The sequence below is a fragment of the Hyla sarda genome, chromosome 12, assembly GCF_029499605.1.
Source record: "Hyla sarda isolate aHylSar1 chromosome 12, aHylSar1.hap1, whole genome shotgun sequence".
Taxonomy (NCBI): Eukaryota; Metazoa; Chordata; class Amphibia; order Anura; family Hylidae; genus Hyla; species Hyla sarda.
The window spans coordinates 4,911,217-4,938,437 of NC_079200.1; the positions used below are offsets into that span (position 1 = coordinate 4,911,217).

The 27,221-nt window shown below is 32.1% G+C and overlaps 1 protein-coding gene across 6 annotated transcripts in view; it reads right to left on the reverse strand.

Annotated features, from left to right (window-relative positions):
• LOC130296685 (CMP-N-acetylneuraminate-beta-galactosamide-alpha-2,3-sialyltransferase 2-like) overlaps nucleotides 1–27,221 on the reverse strand; it is a 74,740-nt gene that overhangs the window by 24,422 nt on the left and 23,097 nt on the right. The window contains exon 1 of one of the 6 annotated variants that reach the window (XM_056548500.1): nucleotides 26,733–26,838. The exons of the other annotated variants lie outside the window; for them this stretch is intronic. The gene's annotated coding sequence lies outside the window, so the exon portion shown is untranslated. Of the gene's footprint in view, nucleotides 1–26,732; nucleotides 26,839–27,221 lie in introns of those variants that run through there. 6 annotated transcript variants of the gene reach the window in all.

The following is a 27,221-nucleotide window of genomic DNA, read 5'->3' on the forward strand; positions in this document are numbered from 1 at the left end:
ACTAAACTTCAGCAGATCATAAGTACTGAAAGGATTAAGATTTATTAATAGAAGTAATTTGCAAATCTGTTTAACTTTCTGGAGCCAGTTGATATATATACAAAAAAAAAAAAAAGGGGTGGGGGGGTTATCGTGGTGTTTTTTTTTCTTGATGGGCAGGTGCTTCAGATGGGTGGGTGATTCGGATGCTGGCTAACTTTATTGCAGCAGGCAGGACGGCGCCCCCATCGAGAGGCGGCTGCCTATTTTGCCTATAGGCAGAGCCGGCCCTGGTTTCCAATATGTTAACAGTAAATTACTATGTGAAAATAACGTCTGAAGTAAATTGCATCAGTCTTCATATAAATTGTTCTGTGTTATAACTAGAGATGAGCGAACTTACAGTAAATTCGATTCGTCACGAACTTCTCGGCTCGGCAGTTGATGACTTATCCTGCATAAATGAGTTCAGCCTTCAGGTGCTCCCGTGGGCTGGAAAAGGTGGATACAGTCCTAGGAAAGAGTCTCCAGCCACCGGAGCACCGGAAAGCTGAACTAATTTATGCAGGAAAAGTCATCAACTGCCGAGCCGAGAAGTTCGTGACAAATCAAATTTACTGTAAGTTCGCTCATCTCTAATTATAACCAGATCTACGCATGCAACACAACATATGCAATATATCCACTAAATATGAACCTAAAAAAAATAAAAAACATACATACTGATAAGGGATTGGTAAAAGGGGTACTTACCTCTAGACATCTTATCCCCTATCCAAAGCATATGATAAGATGTCTGATCGTGGGGGGTCCCACTGCTGGGGACCCCATAATCTTCCTGCTGCACCCAGCGTTTGTTTAGAGCGTTGGGTGCAGCTCCGGAGGAGTGTGACATCACGGCCACGCCCCCTCAATGCAAATCTATGGGAGGGGGCGTGACAACGTCACACCCCCTCCTATAGACTTGCATTGAGGGGGCGTGGCCGTGACATCACGAGCCTCCGCCTGGCATCGCTAGTCATCCAGGACGGAGCGAAGTTTGCTCCGTGCACCGGATGTCTGGGGTGTGGCAGTAAAGATCGCGGTGGTCCTGCAGCTGGGGACCCCCACAATCTCTACTGCGACACCCCAGACATCCGGTGCACGGAGCAAACTTCGCACCGCCCTGAATGACCAGCGATATCTTATCCCATATTTTTTGGATAGGGGATAAGATGTCTAGGGTCCGAGTACCCCTTTATTTGGTGCTACAAGAATTGGACCGACCAACCAGAGAACCAGTGAATCATTAAAGGGGTACTCCGGTGCTAAGACATCTTATCCCCTATCCAAAGGATAGGACATTAGATGCCTGATCATGGGGGCCCCGCTGCTGGGACCCCCGTGATCTTTCACGCAGCACCCCGTTACCATCAGCCTCCGAAGCATTTTCGCTCCAGGTCTGATGACTGCCAATCACGGGGACGGAGCATTGTGATGTCACGGCTCCGCCCCCATGTGATGTCACACCCCTTCCCATAGGCTTGCATTGAGGGGGCAGAGCGTGAAGTCAGACGGGGGCGGAGCCGTGATGTCACAATACTCCGGCCCCGTGATCGGCAGTCATCAGACCTGGAGCAAACATGCTTCAGGGGCTGATGGTAGCGGGGTGCAGTGTGAAAGATCACGGGGGTCCCTAGTGGCGGGGCCCCTGCGTTCAGGCATCTTATCCTTTGGATCGGGGATAAGATGTCTTAGTGCCAGAGAACCCCTTTAAGGGGTCCTAAAAAAATTAAAAACGGGGCCAAGAGGTCTAGATCAAGGCAGGAATCCTGTGGGAGGGCTGTAAGGGAAAGCAATGCATTCTGGGAATTGTAGTACTGAGCAACCGTTGAATCAGGAAGTAGTGAATGGTGATATCGGCTAAAAAGGAGGCGCATATCCCAAAATAACAAAAGGATTTTTGGTGGTTTCAGAAGTGGGGCAGGCAGAATTGCTATATGTTTCTGCAGCATTTTTAAAGGGGTATTCCAGGAAATTTTTTTATTTGACTATGCTACAGGGGCTGTAAAGTTAGTGTAGTTCACAATATAGTGTCTGTACCCGTGTGTGACGTTTTCTCACAATTCTTCTGTGAATTTCCCCCCAATATTTTTATCAGCATACAAAATGACTGTTGTCTCGGATTTTTCCCATGTTGCAAAGCGGTCGAGACCTGACTCACTAGTCAGCTGATGACAGGGAGCCTGTCTGCTTCAATGGGTAAAGCGATCAATCATCAACTAATGCAACAGCTGGAGGCACCCTGATTGAAAACCACAGGTCTTTTGAATGGATGCAGCTCATTTATGTTTCAATGGGTGGGGTGGCTGATGTGTGGGAGGGAGGAAAATGGAATTGTGGGATTTGTAGTCAAAAAAAGAAAAAAAGTCAAACAGGAAATACCAGTTCACAAAAAGCTACCAGTGTTATGGTAATCTCACAACATAGCCATTTAGCCCCAAGACAAGCGCAGATCCTTCCTAAGCATGTCCATTACTGTCTGCCAGGTACAGACTAAAATCACCTTATGGTGGAGAACCCCTTTAAGTTTTTTTTTTAACGTAATAGTGTTCCCCTTTAAATGTCAGAGCGCCACACTTTATACTTTCAATGAACTGGATAAAAAGAAAATTAAGGACATGCAAAAAAAAAAAAAAATAAAATAGACCCCCAACTGCACAGAGAGGTCAAAGTGCAGGCATATGACCGCTAATTTTGATAACTGTTTCCTCATTGTCCATCTTAAGACGAGCGGATGTATGCTGCCTTTACATGCGCCTGCTCGGAGCGGTAATACGCCGCTAAGTGCAGACACACTGAAGCGCTGTGCAAGTCGCTGCGCATGCACGGTGTACTCTCACACATCGCGGCCGCTCCCTCTGCTCTATGAGCTAGGCCGAGAGCTGCTGCCATGATGTGCGAGTATACTGCGCATGCGCGGCGACTCTCACACCGCAGTGTGTCTGCTCGTAGCGGCGTATTACCGCTCCGAGCAGGCACATGTAAAGGCAGCATACAGAGGTCCTTCAGCAGCGGATCCGCAGGGAAATACATGCGGAAACGTTATCCTTTAGGGTACGTTCACACGTACAGGATCCTGCGCAGATTTGATGCGCAGGATTTGTAACTGCAGATTAGAAGCGGCGCTCAGACAGTCAGTTTACATGAAAATCTGCAATAGAAAATCCTGCGCAGCAAATCTGAACGCACTTAATGTAAAGCTGATAACAAAATGTCGGATTTCCTTCCCTTTTTTTTTTTTTTAAACACTTTTAAAACATTGCACAATAGGTTGAAACACGGATGTGGCGTCGTTTATCAACTTAAAGTGGATCATAAGCAGAATATACATACACACACAGTATATACAGTGTATACATCTTACTGTGCAGTATTATTTATATACAGTATATACAGTGTATACATCATACTGTGCGGTATTTATATACAGTATATACAGTGTATACATCTTACTGTGCAGTATTATTTATATACAGTATATACAGTGTATACATCTTACTGTGCAGTATTATTTATATACAGTATATACAGTGTATACATCTTACTGTGCAGTATTATTTATATACAGTATATACAGTGTATACATCTTACTGTGCAGTATTGTTTATATACAGTATATACAGTGTATACATCTTACTGTGCAGTATTATTTATATACAGTATATACAGTGTATACATCTTACTGTGCAGTATTATTTATATACAGTATATACATCTTACTGTGCAGTATTATTTATATACAGTATATACAGTCTATACATCTTACTGTGCAGTATTGTTTATATACAGTATATACAGTGTATACATCTTACTGTGCAGTATTATTTATATACAGTATATACAGTGTATACATCATACTGTGCAGTATTATTTATATACAGTATATACAGTGTATACATCTTACTGTGCAGTATTTTTTATATACAGTATATACAGTGTATACATCATACTGTGCGGTATTTATATACAATATATACAGTGTATACATCTTACTGTGCAGTATTATTTATATACAGTATATACAGTGTATACATCTTACTGTGCAGTATTATTTATATACAGTATATAGTGTATACATCTTACTGTGCAGTATTATTTATATACAGTATATACAGTGTATACATCTTACTGTGCAGTATTATTTATATACAGTATATGCAGTGTATACATCTTACTGTGCAGTATTGTTTATATACAGTATATACAGTGTATACATCTTACTGTGCAGTATTGTTTATATACATTATATACAGTGTATACATCTTACTGTGCAGTATTATTTATGTACAGTATATACAGTGTATACATCTTACTGTGCAGTATTATTTATATACAGTATATACAGTGTATACATTTTACTGTGCAGTATTGTTTATATACAGTATATACAGTGTATACATCTTACTGTGCAGTATTGTTTATATACAGTATATACAGTGTATACATCTTACTGTGCAGTATTATTTATATACAGTATATACAGTGTATACATCTTACTGTGCAGTATTGTTTATATACAGTATATACAGTGTATACATCATACTGTGCAGTATTATTTATATATAGTATATACAGTGTATACATCTTACTGTGCAGTATTGTTTATAAACAGTATATACAGTGTATACATCTTACTGTGCAGTATTGTTTATATACAGTATATACAGTGTATACATCTTACTGTGCAGTATTGTTTATATACAGTATATACAGTGTATACATCATACTGTGCAGTATTGTTTATATACAGTATATACAGTGTATACATCTTACTGTGCAATATTATTTATATACAGTATATACAGTGTATACATCATACTGTGCAGTATTATTTATATACAGTATATACAGTGTATACATCTTACTGTGCAGTATTTTTTATATACAGTATATACAGTGTATACATCATACTGTGCGGTATTTATATACAGTATATACAGTGTATACATCTTACTGTGCAGTATTATTTATATACAGTATATACAGTGTATACATCTTACTGTGCAGTATTATTTATATACAGTATATAGTGTATACATCTTACTGTGCAGTATTATTTATATACAGTATATACAGTGTATACATCTTACTGTGCAGTATTATTTATATACAGTATATACAGTGTATACATCTTACTGTGCAGTATTATTTATATACAGTATATACATCTTACTGTGCAGTATTGTTTATATACAGTATATACAGTGTATACATCTTACTGTGCAGTATTGTTTATATACATTATATACAGTGTATACATCTTACTGTGCAGTATTATTTATGTACAGTATATACAGTGTATACATCTTACTGTGCAGTATTATTTATATACAGTATATACAGTGTATACATTTTACTGTGCAGTATTGTTTATATACAGTATATACAGTGTATACATCTTACTGTGCAGTATTATTTATATACAGTATATACAGTGTATACATCTTACTGTGCAGTATTGTTTATATACAGTATATACAGTGTATACATCATACTGTGCAGTATTATTTATATACAGTATATACAGTGTATACATCTTACTGTGCAGTATTGTTTATATACAGTATATACAGTGTATACATCATACTGTGCAGTATTTATATACAGTATATACAGTGTATACATCTTACTGTGCAGTATTGTTTATATACAGTATATACAGTGTATACATCATACTGTGCAGTATTGTTTATATACAGTATATACAGTGTATACATCTTACTGTGCAGTATTATTTATATACAGTATATACAGTGTATACATCTTACTGTGCAGTATTATTTATATACAGTATATACAGTGTATACATCTTACTGTGCAGTATTGTTTATATACAGTATATACAGTGTATACATCATACTGTGCAGTATTGTTTATATACAGTATATACAGTGTATACATCTTACTGTGCAGTATTATTTATATACAGTATATACAGTGTATACATCTTACTGTGCAGTATTATTTATATACAGTATATACAGTGTATACATCTTACTGTGCAGTATTGTTTAAATACAGTATATACAGTGTATACATCTTACTGTGCAGTATTTATATACAGAATATACAGTGTATACATCTTACTGTGCAGTATTGTTTATATACAGTGTATACATCTTACTGTGCAGTATTTATATACAGAATATACAGTGTATACATCTTACTGTGCAGTATTGTTTATATACATTATATACAGTGTATACATCTTACTGTGCAGTATTTATATACAGTATATACAGTGTATACATCATAATGTACGGTATTATTTATATACAGTATATACAGTGTATACATCATACTGTACAGTATTGTTTATATACAGTATATACAGTGTATACATCATACTGTGCAGTATTATTTATATACAGTATATACAGTGTATACATCATAATGTACGGTATTATTTATATACAGTATATACAGTGTATACATCATACTGTGCAGTATTATTTATATACAGTATATACAGTGTATACATCTTACTGTGCAGTATTATTTATATACAGTATATACAGTGTATACATCATAATGTACGGTATTATTTATATACAGTATATACAGTGTATACATCATACTGTACAGTATTGTTTATATACAGTATATACAGTGTATACATCATACTGTGCAGTATTATTTATATACAGTGTATACATGTTACTGTGCAGTATTATTTATATACAGTATATACAGTCTATACATCTTACTGTGCAGTATTTATATACAGTATATACAGTGTATACATCTTACTGTGAAGTATTATTTATATACAGTATATACAGTGTATACATCTTACTGTGCAGTATTATTTATATACAGTATATACAGTGTATACATCATGTACGGTATTATTTATATACAGTATATACAGTGTATACATCATACTGTGCAGTATTATTTATATACAGAATATACAGGGTATACATCTTACTGTGCAGTATTGTTTATATACAGTATATACAGTGTATACATCATACTGTGCAGTATTATTTATATACAGTGTATACATGTTACTGTGCAGTATTATTTATATACAGTATATACAGTCTATACATCTTACTGTGCAGTATTTATATACAGTATATACAGTGTATACATCTTACTGTGAAGTATTATTTATATACAGTATATACAGTGTATACATCTTACTGTGCAGTATTATTTATATACAGTATATACAGTGTATACATCATGTACGGTATTATTTATATACAGTATATACAGTGTATACATCATACTGTGCAGTATTATTTATATACAGTATATACAGTGTATACATCTTACTGTGCAGTATTATTTATATACAGTATATACAGTGTATACATCATAATGTACGGTATTATTTATATACAGTATATACAGTGTATACATCATACTGTACAGTATTGTTTATATACAGTATATACAGTGTATACATCATACTGTGCAGTATTATTTATATACAGTGTATACATGTTACTGTGCAGTATTTATATACAGAATATACAGGGTATACATCTTACTGTGCAGTATTGTTTATATACAGTATATACAGTGTATACATCATACTGTGCAGTATTATTTATATACAGTGTATACATGTTACTGTGCAGTATTATTTATATACAGTATATACAGTCTATACATCTTACTGTGCAGTATTTATATACAGTATATACAGTGTATACATCTTACTGTGAAGTATTATTTATATACAGTATATACAGTGTATACATCTTACTGTGCAGTATTATTTATATACAGTATATACAGTGTATACATCTTACTGTGCAGTATTATTTTTATACAGTGTATACATGTTATTGTGCAGTATTATTTATATATAGTATATACAGTGTATACATCATACTGTGCAGTATTTATATACAGTATATACAGTGTATACATCATACTGTGCAGTATTATTTATATACAGTATATACAGTGTATACATCTTACTGTGCAGTATTTATATACAGTATATACAGTGTATACATCTTACTGTGCAGTATTTATATACAGTATATACAGTGTATACATCTTACTGTGCAGTATTATTTATATACAGTATATACATCTTACTGTGCAGTATTATTTATATACAGTATATACAGTGTATATATCATACTGTGCAGTATTATTTATATACAGTATATACTGTGTATACATCATACTGTGCAGTATTTATATACAGTATATACAGTGTATACACCATACTGTGCAGTTTTATATACAGTATATACAGTGTATACACCATACTGTGCAGTTTTACATACAGTATATACAGTGTATACATCTTACTGTGCAGTATTGTTTATATACAGTATATACAGTGTATACATCACACTGTGCAGTATTATTTATATACAGTGTATACAGTGTATACATCATACTGTGCGGTATTTATATACAGTATATACAGTGTATACATCTTACTGTGCAGTATTATTTATATACAGTGTATACATCTTACTGTGCAGTATTTATATACAGTATATACAGTGTATACATCATACTGTGCAGTATGATTTATATACAGTATATACAGTGTATACATGTTACTGTGCAGTATTATTTATATACAGTATATACAGTCTATACATCTTACTGTGCAGTATTTATATACAGTATATACAGTGTATACATCTTACTGTGCAGTATTATTTATATACAGTATATACAGTCTATACATCTTACTGTGCAGTATTGTTTATATACAGTATATACAGTGTATACATCTTACTGTGCAGTATTATTTATATACAGTATATACAGTGTATACATCATACTGTGCAGTATTATTTATATACAGTATATACAGTGTCTACATCATACTGTGCAGTATTGTTTATATACAGTATATACAGTGTATACATCATACTGTGCAGTATTATTTATATACAGTGTATACATGTTACTGTGCAGTATTTATATACAGTATATACAGTGTATACATCTTACTGTGCAGTATTATTTATATACAGTGTATACATGTTGCTGTGCAGTATTATTTATATACAGTATATACAGTGTATACATCATACTGTGCAGTATTTATATACAGTATATACAGTATACATCTTACTGTGCAGTATTTATATACAGTATATACAGTGTATACATCATACTGTGCAGTTTTATATACAGTGTATACATCTTACTGTGCAGTATTTATATACAGTATATACAGTGTATACATCTTACTGTGCAGTATTTATATACAGTATATACAGTGTATACATCATACTGTGCAGTATTTATATACAGTATATACAGTGTATACATCTTACTGTGCAGTATTTATATACAGTATATACAGTGTATACATCTTACTGTGCAGTATTTATATACAGTATATACAGTGTATACATCTTACTGTGCAGTATTATTTATATACAGTATATACAGTGTATACATCTTACTGTGTAGTATTATTTATATACAGTATATACAGTGTATACATCTTACTGTGCAGTATTATTTATATACAGTATATACAGTGTATACATCTTACTGTGCAGTATTTATATACAGTATATATAGTGTATATATCATACTGTGCAGTTTTATATACAGTATATACAGTGTATACATCTTACTGTGCAGTATTGTTTATATACAGTATATACAGTGTATACATCATACTGTGCAGTATTTATATACAGTATATACAGTGTATACATCTTACTGTGCAGTATTATTTATATACAGTATATACAGTGTATACATCATACTGTGCAGTATTTATATACAGTATATACAGTGTATACATCATACTGTGCAGTATTATTTATATACAGTATATACAGTGTATACATCTTACTGTGCAGTATTTATATACAGTATATACAGTGTATACATCATACTGTGCAGTATTATTTATATACAGTATATACAGCATACTGTGCAGTATTGTTTATATACAGTATATACAGTGTATACATCATACTGTGCAGTATTTATATACAGTGTATACACCATACTGTGCAGTTTTATATACAGTATATACAGTGTATACACCATACTGTGCAGTTTTACATACAGTATATACAGTGTATACATCTTACTGTGCAGTATTGTTTATATACAGTATATACAGTGTATACATCACACTGTGCAGTATTATTTATATACAGTATATACAGTGTATACATCATACTGTGCGGTATTTATATACAGTATATACAGTGTATACATCTTACTGTGCAGTATTATTTATATACAGTGTATACATCTTACTGTGCAGTATTTATATACAGTATATACAGTGTATACATCATACTGTGCAGTATGATTTATATACAGTATATACAGTGTATACATGTTACTGTGCAGTATGATTTATATACAGTATATACAGTGTATACATCTTACTGTGCAGTATTATTTATATACAGTATATACAGTCTATACATCTTACTGTGCAGTATTTATATACAGTATATACAGTGTATACATCTTACTGTGCAGTATTATTTATATACAGTATATACAGTCTATACATCTTACTGTGCAGTATTTATATACAGTATATACAGTGTATACATCTTACTGTGCAGTATTATTTATATACAGTATATACAGTCTATACATCTTACTGTGCAGTATTGTTTATATACAGTATATACAGTGTGTACATCTTACTGTGCAGTATTATTTATATACAGTATATACAGTGTATACATCATACTGTGCAGTATTATTTATATACAGTATATACAGTGTATACATCTTACTGTGCAGTATTATTTATATACAGTATATACAGTGTCTACATCATACTGTGCAGTATTGTTTATATACAGTATATACAGTGTATACATCATACTGTGCAGTATTATTTATATACAGTGTATACATGTTACTGTGCAGTATTTATATACAGTATATACAGTGTATACATCTTACTGTGCAGTATTATTTATATACAGTGTATACAGTGTATACATCATACTGTGCAGTATTTATATACAGTATATACAGTATACATCTTACTGTGCAGTATTTATATACAGTATATACAGTGTATACATCATACTGTGCAGTTTTATATACAGTATATACAGTGTATACATCATACTGTGCAGTATTTATATACAGTATATACAGTGTATACATCATACTGTGCAGTATTTATATACAGTATATACAGTGTATACATCTTACTGTGCAGTATTTATATACAGTATATACAGTGTATACATCTTACTGTGCAGTATTTATATACAGTATATACAGTGTATACATCATACTGTGCAGTATTTATATACAGTATATACAGTGTATACATCTTACTGTGCAGTATTTATATACAGTATATACAGTGTATACATCTTACTGTGCAGTATTATTTATATACAGTATATACAGTGTATACATCTTACTGTGCAGTATTGTTTATATACAGTATATACAGTGTATACATCATACTGTGCAGTATTTATATACAGTATATACAGTGTATACATCTTACTGTGCAGTATTATTTATATACAGTATATACAGTGTATACATCATACTGTGCAGTATTTATATACAGTATATACAGTGTATACATCATACTGTGCAGTATAATTTATATACAGTATATACAGTGTATACATCTTACTGTGCAGTATTTATATACAGTATATACAGTGTATACATCTTACTGTGCAGTATTTATATACAGTATATACAGTGTATACATCTTACTGTGCAGTATTTATATACAGTATATACAGTGTATACATCATACTGTGCAGTATTTATATACAGTATATACAGTGTATACATCATACTGTGCAGTATAATTTATATACAGTATATACAGTGTATACATCTTACTGTGCAGTATTTATATACAGTATATACAGTGTATACATCTTACTGTGCAGTATAATTTATATACAGTATATACAGTGTATACATCTTACTGTGCAGTATTTATATACAGTATATACAGTGTATACATCTTACTGTGCAGTATTTATATACAGTATATACAGTGTATACATCTTACTGTGCAGTATTTATATACAGTATATACAGTGTATACATCATACTGTGCAGTATTTATATACAGTGTATACAGTGTATACATCTTACTGTGCAGTATTATTTATATACAGTATATACAGTGTATACATCATACTGTGCAGTATTTATATACAGTATATACAGTGTATACATCTTACTGTGCAGTATTATTTATATACAGTGTATACATGTTACTGTGCAGTATTTATATACAGTATATAGTGTATACATCATACTGTGCAGTATTATTTATATACAGTATATACAGTGTATACATCATACTGTGCAGTATTTATATACAGTATACATCTTACTGTGCAGTATTTATATACAGTATATACAGTGTATACATCATACTGTGCAGTTTTATATACAGTGTATACATCTTACTGTGCAGTATTTATATACAGTATATACAGTGTATACATCTTACTGTGCAGTATTTATATACAGTATATACAGTGTATACATCTTACTGTGCAGTATTTATATACAGTATATACAGTGTATACATCTTACTGTGCAGTATTTATATACAGTATATACAGTGTATACATCTTACTGTGCAGTATTTATATACAGTATATACAGTGTATACATCTTACTGTGCAGTATTTATATACAGTATATACAGTGTATACATCTTTCTGTGCAGTATTTATATACAGTATATACAGTGTATACATCTTACTGTGCAGTATTTATATACAGTATATACATCTTACTGTGCAGTATTTATATACAGTATATATAGTGTATATATCATACTGTGCAGATTTATATACAGTATATACAGTGTATACATCTTACTGTGCAGTATTATTTATATACAGTATATACAGTGTATACATCATACTGTGCAGTATTTATATACAGTATATACAGTGTATACATCTTACTGTGCAGTATTATTTATATACAGTATATACAGTGTATACATCATACTGTGCAGTATTTATATACAGTATATACAGTGTATACATCATACTGTGCAGTATTATTTATATACAGTATATACATCTTACTGTGCAGTATTATTTATATACAGTATATACATCTTACTGTGCAGTATTTATATACAGTATATAGTGTATACATCATACCGTGCAGTATTATTTATATACAGTATATACAGTGTATACATCATACTGTGCAGTATTTATATACAGTATATACAGTGTATACATCATACTGTGCAGTATTTATATACAGTTTATACAGTGTATACATCATACTGTGCAGTATTTATATACAGTGTATACATGTTACTGTGCAGTATTTATATACAGTATATACAGTGTATACATCATACTGTGCAGTATTTATATACAGTTTATACAGTGTATACATCTTACTGTGCAGTATTATTTATATACAGTGTATACATGTTACTGTGCAGTATTTATATACAGTATATACAGTGTATACATCATACTGTGCAGTATTATTTATATACAGTATATACAGTGTATACATCATACTGTGCAGTATTTATATACAGTATATACAGTGTATACATCTTACTGTGCAGTATTTATATACAGTATATACAGTGTATACATCTTACTGTGCAGTATTTATATACAGTATATACAGTGTATACATCTTACTGTGCAGTATTTATATACAGTATATACAGTGTATACATCTTACTGTGCAGTATTATTTATATACAGTATATACAGTGTATACATCTTACTGTGCAGTTTTATATACAGTATATACAGTGTATACATCTTACTGTGCAGTATTGTTTATATACAGTATATACAGTGTATACATCATACTGTGCAGTATTTATATACAGTATATACAGTGTATACATCTTACTGTGCAGTATTTATATACAGTATATACAGTATACATCTTACTGTGCAGTATTATTTATATACAGTATATACATCTTACTGTGCAGTATTATTTATATACAGTATATACATCTTACTGTGCAGTATTTATATACAGTATATACAGTGTATACATCATACTGTGCAGTATTATTTATATACAGTATATACAGTGTATACATCTTACTGTGCAGTATTTATATACAGTATATAGTGTATACATCATACCGTGCAGTATTATTTATATACAGTTTATACAGTGTATACATCATACTGTGCAGTATTTATATACAGTATATACATCATACTGTGCAGTATTATTTATATACAGTGTATACATCTTACTGTGCAGTATTGTTTATATACAGTGTATACATCATACTGTGCAGTATTATTTATATACAGTATATACACTGCAGTATTATTTATATACAGTTTATACAGTGTATACACCTTACTGTGCAGTATTATTTATATACAGTATATACAGTGTATACATCTTACTGTGCAGTATTATTTATATACAGTGTATACATCTTACTGTGTAGTATTATTTATATACAGTATATACAGTGTATATCATACTGTGCAGTATTATTTATATACAGAATATACAGTGTATACATCTTACTGTGCAGTATTTATATACAGTATATACAGTGTATACATCTTACTGTGCAGTATTTATATACAGTATATACATCTTACTGTGCAGTATTGTTTATATACAGTATATACAGTGTATACATCTTACTGTGCAGTATTATTTATATACAGTATATACAGTGTATACATCTTACTGTGCAGTATTTATATACAGTATATACATCTTACTGTGCAGTATTATTTATATACAGTGTATACATCTTACTGTGCAGTTTTATATACAGTATATACAGTGTATACATCTTACTGTGCAGTATTATTTATATACAGTGTATACATCTTACTGTGCAGTATTGTTTATATACAGTATATACAGTGTATACATTACACTGCAGTATTATTTATATACAGTATATACAGTGTATACATCATACTGTGCAGTATTTATATACAGTATATACAGTGTATACATCTTACTGTGCAGTATTATTTATATACAGTATATACAGTGTATACATCTTACTGTGCAGTATTATTTATATACAGTATATACAGTGTATACATCATACTGTGCAGTATTTATATACAGTATATACAGTGTATACATCATACTGTGCAGTATTATTTATATACAGTATATACAGTGTATACATCATACTGTGCAGTATTTATATACAGTATATACAGTGTATACATCATACTGTGCAGTATTTATATACAGTATATACAGTATATACATCTTACTGTGCAGTATTATTTATACACAGTATATACAGTGTATACATCATACTGTGCAGTATTATTTATATACAGTATATACAGTCTATACATCTTACTGTGCAGTATTTATATACAGTATATACAGTGTATACATCTTACTGTGCAGTATTTATATACAGTATATACAGTGTATACATCTTACTGTGCAGTATTTATATACAGTATATACAGTGTATACATCTTACTGTGCAGTATTTATATACAGTATATACAGTGTATACATCATATTGTGCAGTATTTATATACAGTATATACAGTGTATACATCATACTGTGCAGTATTTATATACAGTATATACAGTGTATACATCATACTGTGCAGTATTATTTATATACAGTATATACAGTGTATACATGTTACTGTGCAGTATTTATATACAGTATATACAGTGTATACATCTTACTGTGCAGTATTATTTATATACAGTGTATACATGTTGCTGTGCAGTATTATTTATATACAGTATATACAGTGTATACATCATACTGTGCAGTATTTATATACAGTATATACAGTATACATCTTACTGTGCAGTATTTATATACAGTGTATACATCTTACTGTGCAGTATTTATATACAGTATATACAGTGTATACATCTTACTGTGCAGTATTTATATACAGTATATACAGTGTATACATCTTACTGTGCAGTATTTATATACAGTATATACAGTCTATACATCTTACTGTGCAGTATTTATATACAGTATATACAGTGTATACATCTTACTGTGCAGTATTTATATACAGTATATACAGTGTATACATCATACTGTGCAGTATTTATATACAGTGTATACATCATACTGTGCAGTATTATTTATATACAGTATATACAGTGTATACATCTTACTGTGCAGTATTATTTATATACAGTGTATACATGTTGCTGTGCAGTATTATTTATATACAGTATATACAGTGTATACATCATACTGTGCAGTATTTATATACAGTATATACAGTATACATCTTACTGTGCAGTATTTATATACAGTATATACAGTGTATACATCTTACTGTGCAGTATTTATATACAGTATATACAGTGTATACATCTTACTGTGCAGTATTTATATACAGTATATACAGTGTATACATCTTACTGTGCAGTATTGTTTATATACAGTATATACAGTGTATACATCATACTGTGCAGTATTTATATACAGTATATACAGTGTATACATCTTACTGTGCAGTATTTATATACAGTATATACAGTGTATACATCTTACTGTGCAGTATTTATATACAGCATATACAGTGTATACATCTTACTGTGCAGTATTTATATACAGTATATACAGTGTATACATCTTACTGTGCAGTATTTATATACAGTATATACAGTGTATACATCTTACTGTGCAGTATTTATATACAGTATATACAGTGTATACATCTTACTGTGCAGTATTATTTATATACAGTATATACAGTGTATACATCTTACTGTGCAGTATTGTTTATATACAGTATATACAGTGTATACATCTTACTGTGCAGTATTATTTATATACAGTATATACAGTGTATACATCTTACTGTGCAGTATTTATATACAGTATATATAGTGTATATATCATACTGTGCAGTTTTATATACAGTATATACAGTGTATACATCTTACTGTGCAGTATTTATATACAGTATATACAGTGTATACATCTTACTGTGCAGTATTTATATACAGTATATACAGTGTATACATCTTACTGTGTAGTATTATTTATATACAGTATATACAGTGTATACATCTTACTGTGCAGTATTGTTTATATACAGTATATACAGTGTATACATCATACTGTGCAGTATTTATATACAGTATATACAGTGTATACATCTTACTGTGCAGTATTTATATACAGTATATACAGTGTATACATCATACTGTGCAGTATTTATATACAGTATATACAGTGTATACATCTTACTGTGCAGTATTTATATACAGTATATACAGTGTATACATCTTACTGTGCAGTATTTATATACAGTATATACAGTGTATACATCTTACTGTGCAGTATTGTTTATATACAGTATATACAGTGTATACATCTTACTGTGCAGTATTATTTATATACAGTGTATACATGTTACTGTGCAGTATTTATATACAGTATATACAGTGTATACATCATACTGTGCAGTATTATTTATATACAGTATATACAGTGTATACATCATACTGTGCAGTATTTATATACAGTATACATCTTACTGTGCAGTATTTATATACAGTATATACAGTGTATACATCATACTGTGCAGTTTTATATACAGTGTATACATCTTACTGTGCAGTATTTATATACAGTATATACAGTGTATACATCTTACTGTGCAGTATTTATATACAGTATATACAGTGTATACATCTTACTGTGCAGTATTTATATACAGTATATACAGTGTATACATCTTACTGTGCAGTATTTATATACAGTATATACAGTGTATACATCTTACTGTGCAGTATTTATATACAGTATATACAGTGTATACATCTTACTGTGCAGTATTTATATACAGTATATACATCTTACTGTGCAGTATTTATATACAGTATATATAGTGTATATATCATACTGTGCAGATTTATATACAGTATATACAGTGTATACATCTTACTGTGCAGTATTATTTATATACAGTATATACAGTGTATACATCTTACTGTGCAGTATTATTTATATACAGTATATACAGTGTATACATCATACTGTGCAGTATTTATATACAGTATATACAGTGTATACATCTTACTGTGCAGTATTATTTATATACAGTATATACAGTGTATACATCATACTGTGCAGTATTTATATACAGTATATACAGTATACATCTTACTGTGCAGTATTTATATACAGTATATACAGTGTATACATCATACTGTGCAGTATTATTTATATACAGTATATACATCTTACTGTGCAGTATTTATATACAGTATATAGTGTATACATCATACCGTGCAGTATTATTTATATACAGTATATACAGTGTATACATCATACTGTGCAGTATTTATATACAGTATATACAGTGTATACATCATACTGTGCAGTATTTATATACAGTTTATACAGTGTATACATCATACTGTGCAGTATTTATATAAAGTGTATACATGTTACTGTGCAGTATTTATATACAGTATATACAGTGTATACATCTTACTGTGCAGTATTATTTATATACAGTGTATACATGTTACTGTGCAGTATTTATATACAGTATATACAGTGTATACATCATACTGTGCAGTATTATTTATATACAGTATATACAGTGTATACATCATACTGTGCAGTATTTATATACAGTATACATCTTACTGTGCAGTATTTATATACAGTATATACAGTGTATACATCATACTGTGCAGTTTTATATACAGTGTATACATCTTACTGTGCAGTATTTATATACAGTATATACAGTGTATACATCTTACTGTGCAGTATTTATATACAGTATATACAGTGTATACATCTTACTGTGCAGTATTTATATACAGTATATACAGTGTATACATCTTACTGTGCAGTATTATTTATATACAGTATATACAGTGTATACATCATACTGTGCAGTATTTATATACAGTATATACAGTGTATACATCTTACTGTGCAGTATTTATATACAGTATATACAGTGTATACATCTTACTGTGCAGTATTATTTATATACAGTATATACAGTGTATACATCATACTGTGCAGTATTTATATACAGTATATACAGTGTATACATCTTACTGTGCAGTATTATTTATATACAGTATATACAGTCTATACATCATACTGTGCAGTATTTATATACAGTATATACAGTATACATCTTACTGTGCAGTATTTATATACAGTATATACAGTGTATACATCTTACTGTGCAGTATTATTTATATACAGTATATACAGTGTATACATCATACTGTGCAGTATTGTTTATATACAGTATATACAGTGTATACATCATACTGTGCAGTATTTATATACAGTATATACAGTGTATACATCTTACTGTGCAGTATTATTTATATACAGTATATACAGTGTATACATCATACTGTGCAGTATTTATATACAGTATATACAGTGTATACATCATACTGTGCAGTATTTATATACAGTATATACAGTGTATACATCTTACTGTGCAGTATTTATATACAGTATATACAGTGTATACATCTTACTGTGCAGTATTGTTTATATACAGAATATACAGTGTATACATCATACTGTGCAGTATTTATATACAGTATATACAGTGTATACATCTTACTGTGCAGTATTATTTATATACAGTATATACAGTGTATACATCATACTGTGCAGTATTTATATACAGTGTATACATCATACTGTGCAGTATTTATATACAGTATATACAGTATACATCTTACTGTGCAGTATTTATATACAGTATATACAGTGTATACATCATACTGTGCAGTATTATTTATATACAGTATATACATCTTACTGTGCAGTATTATTTATATACAGTATATACATCTTACTGTGCAGTATTTATATACAGTATACATCTTACTGTGCAGTATTTATATACAGTATATAGTGTATACATCATACCGTGCAGTATTATTTATATACAGTTTATACATCTTACTGTGCAGTATTATTTATATACAGTATATACATCTTACTGTGCAGTATTATTTATATACAGTATATACATCTTACTGTGCAGTATTTATATACAGTATATACATCATACTGTGCAGTATTATTTATATACAGTGTATACATCTTACTGTGCAGTATTGTTTATATACAGTGTATACATCATACTGTGCAGTATTATTTATATACAGTATATACACTGCAGTATTATTTATATACAGTTTATACAGTGTATACATCTTACTGTGCAGTATTATTTATATACAGTATATACAGTGTATACATCTTACTGTGCAGTATTATTTATATACAGTGTATACATCTTACTGTGTAGTATTATTTATATACAGTATATACAGTGTATACATCTTACTGTGCAGTATTATTTATATACAGTATATACAGTGTATATCATACTGTGCAGTATTATTTATATACAGAATATACAGTGTATACATCTTACTGTGCAGTATTTATATACAGTATATACAGTGTATACATCTTACTGTGCAGTATTTATATACAGTATATACATCTTACTGTGCAGTATTATTTATATACAGTATATACAGTGTATACATCTTACTGTGCAGTATTGTTTATATACAGTATATACAGTGTATACATCTTACTGTGCAGTATTATTTATATACAGTGTATACATCTTACTGTGCAGTATTTATATACAGTATATACATCTTACTGTGCAGTATTATTTATATACAGTATATACAGTGTATACATCTTACTGTGCAGTTTTATATACAGTATATAGTGTATACATCTTACTGTGCAGTATTATTTATATACAGTGTATACATCTTACTGTGCAGTATTGTTTATATACAGTATATACAGTGTATACATTACACTGTGCAGTATTATTTATATACAGTATATACAGTGTATACATCATACTGTGCAGTATTTATATACAGTATATACAGTGTATACATCTTACTGTGCAGTATTATTTATATACAGTATATACAGTGTATACATCTTACTGTGCAGTATTATTTATATACAGTATATACAGTGTATACATCATACTGTGCAGTATTTATATACAGTATATACAGTGTATACATCTTACTGTGCAGTATTATTTATATACAGTATATACAGTGTATACATCATACTGTGCAGTATTTATATACAGTATATACAGTGTATACATCATACTGTGCAGTATTTATATACAGTATATACAGTATATACATCTTACTGTGCAGTATTATTTATACACAGTATATACAGTGTATACATCATACTGTGCAGTATTATTTATATACAGTATATACAGTGTATACATCATACTGTGCAGTATTTATATACAGTATATACAGTGTATACATCTTACTGTGCAGTATTTATATACAGTATATACAGTGTATACATCTTACTGTGCAGTATTTATATACAGTATATACAGTGTATACATCTTACTGTGCAGTATTTATATACAGTATATACAGTGTATACATCTTACTGTGCAGTATTTATATACAGTATATACAGTGTATACATCTTACTGTGCAGTATTTATATACAGTATATACAGTGTATACATCATACTGTGCAGTATTTATATACAGTGTATACATCATACTGTGCAGTATTATTTATATACAGTATATACAGTGTATCCATCATACTGTGCAGTATTATTTATATACATTATATACAGTGTATACATCTTACTGTGCAGTATTATTTATATACAGTATATACAGTGTATACATCTTACTGTGCAGTATTTATATACAGTATATACAGTGTATACATCTTACTGTGCAGTATTTATATACAGTGTATACATCATACTGTGCAGTATTATTTATATACAGTGTATACATCTTACTGTGCAGTATTGTTTATATACAGTATATACAGTGTATACATCTTACTGTGCAGTATTATTTATATACAGTATATACATCTTACTGTGCAGTATTATTTATATACAGTATATACAGTGTATACATCTTACTGTGCAGTATTTATATACAGTATATACAGTGTATACATCTTACTGTGCAGTATTATTTATATACAGTATATACAGTATATACATCTTACTGTGCAGTATTGTTTATATACAGTATATACAGTGTATACATCTTACTGTGCAGTATTGTTTATATACAGTATATACACTGTGCAGTATTATTTATATACAGTATATACATACTGTGCAGTATTTATATACAGTATATACAGTGTATACATCTTACTGTGCAGTATTTATATACAGTATATACAGTCTATACATCTTACTGTGCAGTATTTATATACAGTATATACAGTGCATACATCATACTGTACGGTATTATTTATATACAGTGTATACATCTTACTGTGAAGTATTATTTATATACAGTATATACAGTGTATACATCTTACTGTGCAGTATTATTTTTATACAGTGTATACATGTTACTGTGCAGTATTATTTATATACAGTGTATACATCATACTGTGCAGTATTATTTATATACAGTATATACAGTGTATACATCATACTGTGAAGTATTATTTATATACAGTATATACAGTGTATACATCTTACTGTGCAGTATTTATATACAGTATATACATCTTACTGTGCAGTATTTATATACAGTATATACAGTGTATACATCTTACTGTGCAGTATTATTTATATACAGTATATACAGTGTATACATCTTACTGTGCAGTATTATTTATATACAGTATATACATCTTACTGTGCAGTATTTATATACAGTATATACAGTGTATATATCATACTGTGCAGTTTTATATACAGTATATACAGTGTATATATCATACTGTGCAGTTTTATATACAGTATATACAGTGTATACACCATACTGTGCAGTATTGATATACAGTATATACAGTGTATACATCTTACTGTGCAGTATTATTTATATACAGTATATACAGTGTATACATCTTACTGTGCAGTATTATTTATATACAGTATATACAGTGTATACATCATACTGTGCAGTATTATTTATATACAGTATATACAGTGTATACATCATACTGTGCAGTATTATTTATATACAGTATATACAGTGTATACATCATACTGTGCAGTATTATTTATATACAGTATATACAGTGTATACATCATACTGTGCAGTATTATTTATATACAGTATATACAGTGTATACATCTTACTGTGCAGTATTATTTATATACAGTATATACAGTGCATACATCATACTGTGCAGTATTTATATACAGTATATACAGTGTATACATCTTACTGTGCAGTATTTTTATATACAGTATATACAGTGTATACATCTTGCCGTGCAGTATTTTTTATATACAGTATATACATTGTATACATCATACCGTGCAGTATTTATATACAGTATATACAGTGCATACATCATACTGTGCAGTATTATTTATATACAGTATATACATTGTATACATCATACCGTGCAGTATTTATATACAGTATATACAGTGTATACATCATATCGTGCAGTATTTTTTATATACAGTGTATACATCATACCGTGCAGTATTTTTTATATACAGTATATACAGTGTATACATCATATCGTGCAGTATTTTTTATATACAGTGTATACATCATACCGTGCAGTATGTAAGTGCGTTTTGTATACAGCTTTTGCTTTGTGTATAATAGTAGACGTGATATTTGGCAGGACACTATGTCTAGGAGACGTCTCCAGGGTTTTCTCCACCGCAGCTCAATATCTTCACTAACGTACGAAGCTAAGAATGGGATCAGCAAAGATTAAATTAAATCCATCTAATGGCGGCCATAATGTCCTGTAAGGCTGCATTCACACACAACACACCCGCTGCAGAATTTACAAGACAATCAAAACTACAGAAGAATCACTTGGAAAATCCGCAGTGTGCGCGCCAATGACCAACAGATGAAGCATAGACAAAGTCCAGGAAGTGAGGGCGGGACTAGCCCTTGTGGTAGCCCTTGGGGGATGTATGGTATCGGAATATGAGGGGTTAATGTTAACCCTATAGTTCGTGCCGCCAGGCTGAGGGCTGGTATGCTGAGGTAATGCTCCGGCCTATCTCCGCCCTTCTCAGTAACGATAGGTGCATGAAATGACTGAAGGTCCACAAGGAGATTGAACTTGAACAACTTTACTTAAATGCTTGCGATACATCCAAGGCGCAGTAACAGTCCCGTACAAACAGTCCTTATATCGCTCAGTGACTGACAGTTGTTGCGGACCTTGAGCTATTTAGAAAGTCTCTGAATTTAGGGTAGATATTTGCAGATCTATCCGGATTTAGGGGTTAGATTAGGTCCGGTGATGCTGCAGAGTGTCTGGGAATTGATAAACTCTCTATTCTGAATTACTCAGTCGTTGCCACAAGGCTCGGGCCTAACTCACTGCGATAGTTGCTGCGCAGATCCTTCTCGTTTGATAGCCCAGGAACAAGAGAGAGAAAAGATGGCCGCCGCTCCCTTATATGGGTAGGGGGCGGGGTGAATCCGATTGGTCCGAACATCTGTCACTCACCATTACACAGAGTAATGGGATTGCATGTGTCACAGGGCCTCCAAAGGTCCTTAAGCAGGATACCATAGAGTTTACCTAGTCACGTGACCCGCAGGTCCTGCAATGCTATGGAACCGGTAATTAACCATTTATTTACATATATATTACTATATTTACATCACCCTTACATAACTTACTAGGCTATTAGTTGGAATAGAGGCGACAAGGGGTAGGCTACACAACAGGGATCCCTACGTCCTAGGGACTCTGGCTATGGGGACCCACAGATACATAGGTACCGTATAAGATGCGGTACCGGGACACCACACACTCCTCTGTGCTCACTCCTGTCCTATCAGACTGCGGCATGAAAACAGAGAGGAAGGGGTTACAGAGCAGCCTGCAGTGATTGGATGAAGAGATCCAGCACAGCACAGCAGACTCAGGGAGGAAGTGAATGCATGGTGAGTGAGGGCGGACTCCGTGCTGCCTCGGACACACCCCTTTCCTTAGCAGAGGATGTCAGAATGAGTGAGCAACAGAACAAAGGGATTTGTGAGCCAAATACAGAAGATAGACACAAAGACCTGTAAAGTATCTGGATGACCTAGTTAGGAACATATAGAAGTATTATTTGTGTGATGTAACAGGTGATAATTTGAATGGCCTAAGTTGCAAAACTACAACTCCCAGCATGCCCGGACAGCCGAAGGCTGTCCGGGCATGCTGGGAGTTGTAGTTTTGCAACAGCTGGAGGCACCATCGTCAGGAAAATGGCTTATTCAGTGAACAATTGTAATTTGAAACCAAACTAAATCCTACAGACACATGGAAGTGAATGCATGGGGAGTCAGGGGGCGGGCTCAGTGCTTGCCTCGGACACGCCCCTTTCCTGAGCAGTGGATGTCAGAATGGGTGAGCAGCAGAACAGAGGTATTTGTGCGCCAAATACAGAAGCTAGACACATAAAGATGTAAAGTATCTGCATGACCTAGTGAGGAACATATAGAAGTATTATTTTATTTAGGTGAAAGTCTAAATTAGCACGTGACGCGTTTGTTTCGGAGCATTATTTTGCACGCGGTTCCTGCGGCAGTTTTCAGACTACGTAACGGAGGCGGTTACAGGGCTACAGCGCGGCTTCTGCTCAGTTATTTCAGGACCATTTATATATTCCCAGGACGATCTCTTTGGCCAAAGCAAACAGATAAAATTAGCTCTGCGTGCGGTAGAATCCCAGGACACTTTACCTGTTTGCCTGCACGCCGCCCATGTTTGCAGACACACATTATGGAGACACATTATACGGTAGACACGGTATAGAATTAACTCCTTCATGACCCGGGGGTTTTCCGTTTTTGCACTTTGGTTTTTTTCCTCCTCACCTTAAAAAAAAAAATCATAACCCTTTCAATTTTGCACCTAAAAATCCATATGATGCTTATTTTTTGCATCACCAATTCTACTTTGTAATGAGGTCAGTCATTTTACCCCAAAAATCTACAGTGAAATGGGAAAAAAAATCATTGTGCGACAAAATTGAAGAAAAAACACAATTTTTTAAGTTTTGGGGGCTTCCGTTTCTACACAGTACATTTTTCGGTAAAAATTACGCCACGGGTCATCGGGTCTAGACCGTTGCTAGGTGCCGGGCCCGATGGCCGTGGCCCCGCGTTATAGAATGGGAGCCGACCCATGACATGCATGTATGTCATGGGTCGGGAAAGGGTTAACATCAGAACTAAATGGGCACTCTCATTAAAACAAATTTTATTGCCCTCCTTATGGTAAATTAAAAATCGTTGTAATGTACTTTGTTTAAAAAAAAAAAATTCTATGTTTTATTTGTGTTTAAAAAAAGCTGCCACTAGGTGTCTCCCTACTTATCCAGAGCATATCCCCCCCCCCCCCCCCCCCCCCCCCCCGCCCCCACATCTCTTGCACAGACTTTGGACTCCTGCTGGCCTGGCAGAAGACCAAGATCAGAAAATGCTGAGGGGGTGTGTGCAGCCTTAGCCAATCATAGCTCATCTCACACTGAACTGCTCTGGGCTGTGTGTAGCAGAGTGAGAGAGGAAGTTCTCCCCTGTATGGCTTCAGATTATGTCACGCCTGCTGGGGAACGCCCCTTCCCAGACTGTGAATATGACAGACTGAGCAGAAAATACAGAGCAATATCAAGGTAGAAAACTAAAAAATAATAAAAATAAATAAAGGTCGGGGGTGGGGGGGGAGATTATAAAATATAACAAGATCATGAGAGGTTCTCTTTAAATTCCTCAACTGAAATAAAAGTCCTTACCTCAGGTCCTATAACTAGAAGCCGCGGTGATATTAAAATAACTCAGTAAATATCGGCGGTGCGCGCTGTGGTTGCAGGGACGCCTGTCGTAACCTCTTGTTGCTAAACTGAAAACATCGGGAAAAGGAAACAACATTCTGTTTAGTCAGGACAGCTCCCAAATATAGGCCAGCCCCCGGGACTGGGCACCTGATTTATGGTGGATGACGGCCAAACCACCGGGGTTTATGAATCCTGGAAAAATCAGCAGCACACGGGGGAGTGCGGGCTCCGAAAAATGAGCGCAGGAAAAAAAATTAAAAAAAAAGAGTGCAACTTGGCCTTTTTATATTCACAGGTGAAATATTCACAGCAAAAGACAATATCGCTGGGGTTTGCAAGGACGAAGATAAGAACTGATGGCGGAGGTCCCCAAAAACAAGAATATCAACAGAGAGGGAGGGCGTGGGGGGTATCACTGTTACCCTGGATTAGTCACCACGAAAATCA